This window comes from Galeopterus variegatus, unplaced genomic scaffold (assembly GCF_000696425.1).
Source record: "Galeopterus variegatus unplaced genomic scaffold, G_variegatus-3.0.2 Scaffold82, whole genome shotgun sequence".
Taxonomy (NCBI): domain Eukaryota; kingdom Metazoa; phylum Chordata; class Mammalia; order Dermoptera; family Cynocephalidae; genus Galeopterus; species Galeopterus variegatus.
This window is the reverse complement of record NW_007726193.1, coordinates 865,119-873,478: the sequence shown is the minus strand read 5'-3', so window position 1 is coordinate 873,478 and position 8,360 is coordinate 865,119. Positions and strand designations below refer to the sequence as shown.

The 8,360-nt window shown below is 37.2% G+C and overlaps 1 protein-coding gene across 11 annotated transcripts in view; it reads left to right on the top strand.

The window, feature by feature from the left end:
* Nucleotides 1-1,778: 1,778 nt before the first annotated feature.
* The window catches only part of GPR64 (G protein-coupled receptor 64), an 80,777-nt gene continuing 74,195 nt past the window's right edge, over nt 1,779-8,360 (top strand). For all 11 annotated transcript variants that reach the window (XM_008579954.1, XM_008579944.1, XM_008579914.1 and 8 more), the window contains exon 1: nt 1,779-1,820. The gene's annotated coding sequence lies outside the window, so the exon portion shown is untranslated. The remainder of the gene's footprint in view (nt 1,821-8,360) is intronic.

Below are 8,360 nucleotides of genomic sequence, written 5' to 3'. Positions count from 1 at the left end.
TTTTTAAGCATTGCACAATATTTTATAACACGGATATCCCGTCATTTATTTAACTATTCATCTACTGACGGATGCTTAGGCTTCCCCTCCCCCCTAGCCCCTCACACCAAACTGTGATGACAGTGTTTGTGTGTATATTTTTGTGTATACGTGTCAATATGTCGGTAGGGACAATGTCAGGAATTAGAATTTCTGCATCAAAATGTATGCATATTTAAAATTCAAAATGTAATGAAACGATTCTCTCAAAGTTTGTTTCCACCGTCAGTGTATGCAAGTGTTTATTTCCCCACATGCTCTCCAGCTTTGGGTATTATTAGGCTTTTTAATTTTTTCATCCACTGGAAAAAACAAATGTCAGTGTTGCTTGCCCTACTTTTCTATCTGAAAGTGTTCCAAAGGAGCAAACAGAGCAGCCTGTTCTTCATTAATAAATGGGATTAGCAGGAACCATTCAGTGTGCTTTACTATGGTCATCAATAAGGTTTTGGAAGAGGCAATGTGCTTGAGCTGTGAAATTTCATCAAAATATTATCAGAAATCCCTATGTACAAAATCCTCATTTTCACAAACATTAAATGAAATTATTTCCATATTCAAGTCACAATCGATTTCTTTGATTATTTTAATGTTTTTCAGTTGTTAATCCTACATTCAGTCCATGTTGAGCATTGGGACATGTGTTTGTGATTTGTTCATCTTAGGACAAGACAACATGGTTGGCCTTCATTTTTGTCTTCTTTAATCATTGCTTACTGAAGTTTTTCTGGCAGATTGGGTTTTAATTTATTAAGAACTTTTTCTTTTTTGTTTCCTCTTAAAGGGCATATCATGATCAATAGAAACTCACCATGACTCCTTATTTCTTCTTTGAATTCATATCCCGGGTTTCTCCTTGAGCATTGAACTTCTGTCATTAACAGCCTGTTGACAGAAGCCAGCAGTAGGTCAGCTGGTTCCAAGATCACCGTATAGATTGTATCCTCTCGCAAATCTTGATTTGAAAGTCTCTATTTCACATGAATGGATACCGTTATGTGAAGTGACTGTCATCTTCCAGTTAATAGCTGTACCAATGTTGGGGTTTTGAAGTAAACCGTGATGGAGTATTCCAAAAGATACAAGTCAGGTTGTCAGCGATGCCCTGCCTTGCGGGGGGGCACCCTATTTCTTTTTCCAGCATGCATCCGGGCTTTCTGTCATTCATGTCATTGCCGATGCCACCAGCTCCCCCTTTCAACTCTGAACCAAACTTAGTAATCAACAGAGAGTCATTTATTCAGCCTATCTGTGGAGAAAGAATTCTGCCTTAGGCTTGGGGGCACAAGAGACATAAATGACCCAATCTTTGGTATCAAGGCATAGAGGTTCTAGGGACATTAAGTCACAAACACCTGAGGAGATACCTAACCAAGCATGGTCTCCAGAAGGGACCACCCCACCCCAGATCTGGTCCAATCACACCATTGTCAGTACCCCTATGATGCTGTTAATGAGGCCTGAGACTGAGTGGTAATGTGCGCTACTAAGACACAAACAAGGTTATCCCCCAAACTGGCTTTGGGCTTGTTCTTCCAGTTTGTAATAAGCTCCTTAAGAGCAGGGTTTGCATCCTCCAATTCTTTGGTAACTCTGCTGCCAAGTTCAAGGCTGGATGTGCTGCAGGGGGTCCGTCGGGCCTCGGCTGGTGGGCTGACTGCAGTATTGAAGTATTATGGTGCCAAGAAGACCCACTTTCCTTTGGTCTGATTTTCTTTTCTGTTTTTCCTTTTCAGATGTGTGCAGAGTTTCTCCACCTCTTTTTCTGAACTTCCTGTCAGGTGAGTGAGGCTATTTCTATGGATAATTTTGTAGAGATGATGACTGTTTGGTTGGGTTTTTTTCTTTCGTATTTCCATCCCTTCATTCCAAATCCCCATCCCCATGACAATTTTATTCTTTGTTTTGTTTTCAACTCCTCGCTCCCACTTGGAGCTCTCTTTTCTTCAGACATTTTCTTTTCTTTAGGGATTCTATTGTTGACCCATTTTTTCTTGATAACCCAATTGTTTTTGAATAGACTTTCAGGAACAGGTACCAGTTTTTCCAATTACATGGTGTAGTCAAATCTGGGGAAGGAGGGCTGGCTGGTTGGCTTAGCTGGTTAGAGCATGGTATTGTAACACCAAGGTCAAGGGCTCAGCTGGTTAGAGCATGGTATTGTAACACCAAGGTCAAGGGCTCAGCTGGTTAGAGCACGGTATTGTAACACCAAGGTCAAGGGCTCAGTTGGTTAAAGCACAGTGTTGTAACACCGAGGTCAAGGGTTCAGATCTCCATAATCTGGGGAAGGAGACTGATCATTTATACAGAATTCTTTGGGATTTTCACTATTTTTCCCTTTCCTGCTCCCTGGACTTGCTTCTCCAGCTCCAACAGCTCTGGTTATGTTTTGAAACAGACCACTGAAGTATTCTCTTACCTAAAGCGCTGTGCACCCGCAGCTTTCAAAGCCTCCTCCCATCCGAATTTCTGCTCCTGACTCCCTTCTAGATAGAAATTCTGAAGCTACACCTGACTTTCACACTTCCTATTTCTTCTGAGACTCATAAGTAGTGGTTATGTCTGAGATTTTCTTAATATAAATAATCAAAATCTTGTAAGTAATGCAAATATTTATTATAATTAATATAAATTAGAATGATCCTTTTGTCATTTATATGATAAATAGCACACACAGTTATTATGATAGATACTAGTAAGTTATTATAAATAAGGTTAAAATACCTGAGCAAGGTAGTAAACGGCAAGCCAGGAATTGAAGCAGGAATTGGCATGGTGTGATGACAAAAGCTAGGAAGGGCACAGAATATTGGTGTGGGGGTGTGGGGGTGGCTTTCCTTGGTACCTCACTTCTTCTCCAATATGATCTCCTGAAGGATACAAAGCGCTCCTGTCCCATCTGTTTCTCAGTCCCCGCAGTGCAGATCACCACGCTGAGGATGTTTTTAAGAAGAGTCTATTTCTCTCCTCTACGTGTTGATGGACTTATTTGCAGCAACAGATTCTGGACCAAACCAATTTAAAAACTCTTTTTTGAGTGCCTGCCGTAGGGGTGGGGGTGAGATGGAGACCAAGCCTGTGTAGGAGAGGGTATTGTGTTCTTGTGCCTTGTTTTTGCTTTTAGGCCAAGTTGAGTCTCAAGGACCGTGAAGAGAAAGTGTCTTTTAAGTTTGTTTGGTTTTTTAAAAATCACTATTTATTTGGCCATACCAATGACCAATGAATTTAAGTAGTGGCTGTATGCTCTCAAGGGCAGGAAAGATATCTGTCTTGTTTATAGCAGTATCTTGAGTCCCTAGCATAATACCTCACATGTAATAGAACCTCAATAAATATTTGTAAACTAAATGAATGAATGCAGGAAATAATTCCAAAATCTGTTTACATTTAGCATTGGAGTGTACTATAAACTTGTCTCCTAATTGTGCTTGTAATCACAGCTAACACATCTTGGCCATACTAAGACTTTCATACATTACCTCATTTAATCCCTACAGAGCCCTATGAAATATGTCAGATGAAGAATTTAAAGTCCACAGAGACTAAGGAATTCTTCATCTGAACAAAATGGGCTCGGATTGGAAGGCATGCAGATGGCTCTACCATGCATGCTCCTGAACTCTGGGCTATTCTGCTCGTTTGTGTGTGTTGAACATTCTATGAGCACTGGGGCAAGAGCCTGCAGAGTGAGGGACAGAGATGAAGTAGGTTTTCACCTTGCTGAGGGGATGGTAGATTGCAGATAGGAGAGTGGAGAAATATGGAGAGGAGCAAGGGAGCCGAAAAACAGCACCACTCATGAGGTTTTGTGAATATGTTTACTTTAAGTGCATGATGTATTTCTAATTTTGCACATCTGAAGTTGACTCACTCATTTTATTGAACAAAGCTTCTTTTTTTCTGCATTATAAGGTACTTAATGCTTATTAGGACAATCATTTTGCACTGTAAAGACCAAACAAACCATTTCCTTTCATTTGCATCTGTGACATGAAAGCTTCGTATTGCGATCATGCCATATTGTTCAGCATTGATTCTGTGCTATGACAACTAAGGCACAAAGCTGCCATTTTAGGGTTCACATTCAGCACTTACCAGTACCCAGTTTCTGTCATCTTTAAGACATGGTTGTTTAAGCACATGGGATGTTGCTTCTCTTACTACACCAATACTATCTTAGTTCTTGGTGACCTTATCTTCAAAAGATTTTGTTGCTGAAGTTCAGGACGGTTCCTTTTGACCTCTGTTTATTCAAATTACCTCAATTTATAAGATTGGAAATTGCTACTAGACATTTCTGTGAGCATTCCAGAGAATTCTGTAAATAATCTCATTTAATTTATATATTGGGTAAAAATGTGAGGATTTTCCTTATCAAGTTTTGGCATCGGGGTTATGCTAGCCTTGTAAAAATGAGTTAGGATGTGCTCTCTTTTTCTTTGCTTTGAGTTTTTGTGAGATTGGAATTCTTGTTTCTTAAATATTTGATAGAGTCATCAGTGAAATCATCTGGGCCTGGAGTTTTCTTTATGGGAACATTTTTGAGACCTTTAATGGTTATATGTCCTATTCATGTTTACAATTTCTTCTTCATTCTTCCTTGGTAAATTATATTTTTTTCCTGGGGATTTGTCCATTTCTATCTAGATTTTCAAAATTATTGAATAAAGTTGTCTCTAAGATCCTTTTATCTTTTTATGTTTATAGCCTTTGCAGTTACATTGCTTTTTTTTTTATTCTTTCTATGGATTATTTGCTTACTTCCCCACCCTTTCTCTCCCTGCCCTGTGTCTGTCTCTTAATTTTGCCAGAAATGTCTTTTCAAAGAACAACCTTGGTTTTGTTAATAGTCTTTATTTTATTTCTTTTTTTCTGTCATTATTTTATTGCCTTTCTTCTCCTTCTTTGGATTTTGCTGTTCTTTCTCAAACTTCTTGAGAAGGACCTTAATTCATTAATTTTAAGCCTTTCTTTTTTTTCTAATATGTATATTTAAAATATAAATTTTACTCTATCTTTCCCTCGATCCCACATGTTTTGGTATATAGTGTTTTTATTACTGGTTATGTCAAATATTTTCTAATATATATTATGACTTCTTCTTTGACCCATAAGTTATTTGTTAAATAACAAATTTAGCTTTTTGTCACTACAACTTAATCGTATTGTGGTCAGAGAATATGCTCCTTTCCTGTTTTCAGATTCTGGAAGAAGCCTTTGAGACTTCTTTGATGGTCTGATTGGTTTTCATAAACATTTCTTCTGTACTTGAAAAGATTATGTCCTGTGCAGTTGTTGAGTGGGGGTTCTATATATGGTCTTTAAGTCAAGTTGGTTAAGTGCGTTATTCAAATATGCTGTATCCTTAATGACTTTCTTATTTGATTTTTATCAATTGCTGATAGAGATGTGTGAATATCTCTCACTATAATTGTGAATTGGATCCCTCCTTACATTCTGTCAATGTATATTTTGAGGTTGTATTTGTTGCATTGACATGTAAATTTGTTCAGTCTTCCTATTGACTTGAATCTTTTATAAATGAACCATTTTATTTATAGGTAATGCTTTTTTGCTTTAAAGTATAATTTGTCTGATATTAGTATAAACGCATTTTCTTTTGATTGGTATTGTCATTGCATGTCATTTCTATCCTTTTACTTTCACACTTTCTGTATCATTAGGTTCTAGTTGTCTCCTTGTAAATAGCATATAGTAGGAGTTTGTATTTTTTCCAGTCTGATAATCTTTGCCTTTTAATGGTATCATTTACTCCATTTATATTTAATGAATCATTGATTTGTGTTTTTAAATCTATCATCTTCTATTTTTCCTAACCATTCTTTGTTTCTTCTCCCCTTTCTTGCTTTCTTTCAGATTGACTTAATATTTTAAAAATCATTTCACCCCTTCACTAGTTAGGAAGTTATATGTCCCACTTCTATTTTTTAATAGCTATTACAGAAATTCCAACATGTCTATTTAACTTTTCAATGTCTAAAGATAATCAATACCTTTAGTCTCCTCTAGGATAATACAAAGACCTTGGAAGACTTTAATTTTTGAATTTTATTTTTTCATCTACTTATTTATACTTTATATATATGTGTGTGTGTGTATATATATATATATATATCCTGTATTGTATATGTATATATAAATATATATATAGTTGTCATATGTTTTTATTCTATCATGTTTCCCTTATCCCTGCAAGATATTATTACTATTTTATATAGTCAAAGTTCATTTGGATTTGCCAAAATATAGTACCACTCTTAGATCTGGGTGTGTCTCTGGCCTATGTCTCATGATTTAGAGGTCCCCTCTCTGGCCCTTCTCTAGCCACACTCCTCTCCACAGGGTAAGAAGTCTATGGCACCAAGAAGACATGCCCACCTGGAGCCTGCCTCCCTCCTCCTCCAACCCTTGCTTCTAGATTATGCTCTGGGAATCCAGAACCCTAGAATTCCCTATCCAAATATTCTGTGCCTATTTCTAGGACCTGAGCAGTCCTATTTCCCAGGGCAAGCCATGATGCAAGTGTACATACCTCTAGACCCAAGAGGATGACCAAGGGGTATGTGACTGCAGGAGAACGGTTTGGATATGCAGGCGGCAGTGGCTGTATGTGTGGGCACAAAGCCTGTTGCAGTTTGAGATGAAGCCTTAGTGGAAGAATAAGGGCAAGCTGTGCCTCCTTTTAAACTCTTGACCTGTATTTTACATATTTTACAAATGTTAGGGATGAGACTGGCGATATACTGACCACTTTCTTTGTTTTACATTCCTTGTTGCATCTTAGATCATTTACGATTTATTTCAGTGAGGATTTGCAGATAGGGAACAACATCTCATTTTTCACTTGTCTGAAAATGTCTTCGTTTTGTTTTCATTCTTGAAAGGTATTTTCACTGGCAGTATAATTCTAGGTTGGGAGATATTTTCTTTCAGCACATTGCAGTAATATCCCATTATCTTCTGGCTTCCATTGCTGCTTCTGAGAAGACAGCTGTCAGTCTAACAGCTGCTCCTTTGAAGGTTAACTGTCTTCTTTGGCTACTTTCAAGATCTTCTTTGTCTTTGGTCTTCTTCAATTTCACTATAATGTGGCTAGATGTAGATCTCTTTTCTTTATTGTAATTGGGATTCTTTGAGCTTCTTGAATCTGTGGATTGTTTTTCACCAGTTTGGGGCAGCTCTGTCATTATCATTTCAAACATTGACTCTGCCCCGTTCTCTCCTCTTCAAATTTTGTTTAAATATATGTTAGACCTTGTGTTCCTTTTCTCCCTCTCTCTGAGCTTCTCTTTCATATTTTATATTTGAAACTCAAGTTGGCCTCATTAGGCCATACTCTCAGGTGTAAGTGGCTTCATTGCTTACGTTACCTCCCCAGGTTCCTGCTTGGGCTTCGACTTTGGCCTGGCAATTCCTTTCTATCTTGTTTGCTCTTTGATATGTTCGGGAAATGCTTTTAATATTTTATTGATGATTTTTAATTGTCTTCGGCAGCAGGTTTGGTCTAAATAACCTAACTCAACATATTCCTGGAACATTGAAGAAATTTTTATTTTTTTCCAAAGGTATTTGCTGTAACAAGGTCTTTTAGCAGAGTTCAAATTGAAATTTAATTATGCTTTTACTAGTGGTTTCCTGATTCTTTAAGTAGTTAAACATATAACCAGAGACTCTAAAAAAATTAACAACCCTAAGATTTTCTGACTTCTTTGACAGTTGAATGATCCAAGTGGATTCTTTTTTACTTTTTGTTCTTGCTTTATCCATACTAAGAACTTCTTCAGTACCTCCCTTTTTAATTTCACCCTGTGCTAGTCTTGTTAGCCAACAGTTATGACTCAATGTGAATATCTCAAAGGCATAGAATTTTCTAGAAGACTTAGGGAACAATTATCATATTTCTTGTTGCTCAGGTCAAAAATTGATCATTGCATACATCATAGCAGCTATGGTTTAATCAAATGATGCAAATTAACCAGAGATAACAGAGAATAACTCTCACCCAGATCTGCCCTACAGTGGTATCAAGTTATTTTACACCTTTTAAATCTTGTTCTTTAATTATTCTATATCTGGATAAAGATAGACTTATCATTTATTGCAGTAAAGATTGCACTAATGATATACATTTTTTAAATATGATAATTTTACTATTTAATGAAATTGAAGAGATGTAGAACAATTTCTTGGAGTGGTTTAAGCAGGAAGGTGGCATACAGTCAGGGAGCTCGTGTGCTCTGCAACCTAGAAGTTGCCATGTCATCAGAGTCCACAACCTAAAAGGCGGCCCTAGGGTA